Here is a 1,777-nt window from a genome sequence, read left to right on the forward strand (position 1 = left end):
TTTTTTTTTTTTTTTTTTCCTTTCACAATTGAAAGAGACACAGAGATTGAGGCTGATGTCTGCTGCTGGCACAACTGCTAGCTCTGACGAAAGGCTGCTGCTCCCAAATGACCAGTGACTAGCAGCTAGGGTTTTTAGAACTCTGGTTATCATCAGGGAAATCTAAAAGCTATGCACGAGAGTTAGAGATTTTGCCATTCACTGTAATTAGCATGGCTGTGCTTACATCTTTGTTTGTCATAGGATGCTCTGGTGGTGCTGTGGTTAAAGCATTGGGCTGCTAACCAGAAGGTCAGCGGTTCGAACCTACCAGCTGCTCTGTGGGTGAAAGATCAGGCAGTCTGCTTCTGTAAAGATTTATAGCCTTAGAAACCTTACAGGACAATGCTACTCTGCCCTGAAGGGGTGCTATGAGTCTGAACTGACTCGGTGGCAGTGGGTTTGGTTCTCTTTATTTGTTTGTCATAACTGTAACAGGATGAACTGCTTCTGTCTCTAGTAACTAGTTTATCCCTGGGAAGAGACATGGGCGAGAGTGAAACTGATGGTGAGGAGCAGTCATTGAAAGAATGTTATAGAGAATGTTGGTCTTTGGAGGGGCTCCGCAGACTACCTGTACTGTGGCAAAGATCATTCTGCTCCTTCAGATGATTTCTAAAACTCCTGAGTAAGACACAGAATAACTCAATGATGTTCAAGGCAAGCGACACCACGGATACCACCAGCATGAAGATGATAAAGATATTTTTCTCTGTGGGGCGAGAGAGGAAGCAGTCCACCTGATGAGGGCAGGGATCTCTTTTGCAAGTATAAACTGCACTAAGGCTGAATCCATAGAGGTACCAATGGATCAGCAAGAAAGCCACCTCAAAAACAGACTTGAAGAAGATACAGACAACATAAGTTTGCAGCAAACCTCCTTGCGTTTTCACCTCACCATGTTTTTCGACACCATACTTAAACTTCTTTATTTCAATTTCCTGTAATTTACATCTCCACACTGACACCATCAGTATGGGCAACTCTGAGTTCCTCCTCTTCCTTGTTCAACCTCTCTTCTTTTCGCATAAGATAGAACACATGAGTCAGGTACAATAGTGTGGGTACAGACACAAATATGTTCTGCAGGACCCAGAAGCGCACATGAGAGATTGGGAAAGACATATCATAGCAGACATTTTCACAACCAGGTTGTCGAGTGTTACAACGAAAGGCAAACTGCTCATCATCCCAGGCTGACTCAACCGCTGTCCCCAGTAGCAAGATTCGGAAAATGAAAAGGACTGAGAGCCACACCTTCCCTCCAGCTGTGGAATATGCTTGAACCTTGTCCAGGAGCTGGCCTAAGGCACTCCAGTCACTCATGTTGCCTGGGCGCTGTTCTTCGCTTAAAAGAAGCGAAGTAGGCACGCCAAGTGATTGCTTTCCTTGGAGGACGAAGTAAAATGAAAAAGTAAGTTCAATCACTCAGAACTGTCTATTTAAAGTTTAAAAGCCTGCTGCTGTTTGGTACTTTCCTCACTCCTTCCCCTAATGAAAGGAAATTACTGATACTTGGTAAGAGCTTATGTAGATTCATTTTTATACACAGAGTGAGTACTTTCAAATAAGAACATGCATATATCTACAACGGGGCAAGCTACAGAAATGGGGGAACAAAATGACAAGTCTAAACACTCCTTTCAATTCAAGAATAAAGCAATTTCCATAAATAATGCCTCAAAGATGTAAACTAAATTAACAATTCATACTCATTTGCTGATTGATTCATCTTCAG

General features: G+C 42.8%; 1 pseudogene; it reads right to left on the bottom strand.

The window, feature by feature from the left end:
* LOC103212399 overlaps nucleotides 1-1,365 on the bottom strand; it is a 2,482-nt pseudogene extending 1,117 nt beyond the window's left edge.
* Nucleotides 1,366-1,777: the final 412 nt, after the last annotated feature.

The sequence above is a fragment of the Orycteropus afer genome, unplaced genomic scaffold (genome assembly GCF_000298275.1).
Source record: "Orycteropus afer afer isolate SDZICR_OR568_19922 unplaced genomic scaffold, OryAfe1.0 scaffold00949, whole genome shotgun sequence".
Taxonomy (NCBI): Eukaryota; Metazoa; Chordata; class Mammalia; order Tubulidentata; family Orycteropodidae; genus Orycteropus; species Orycteropus afer.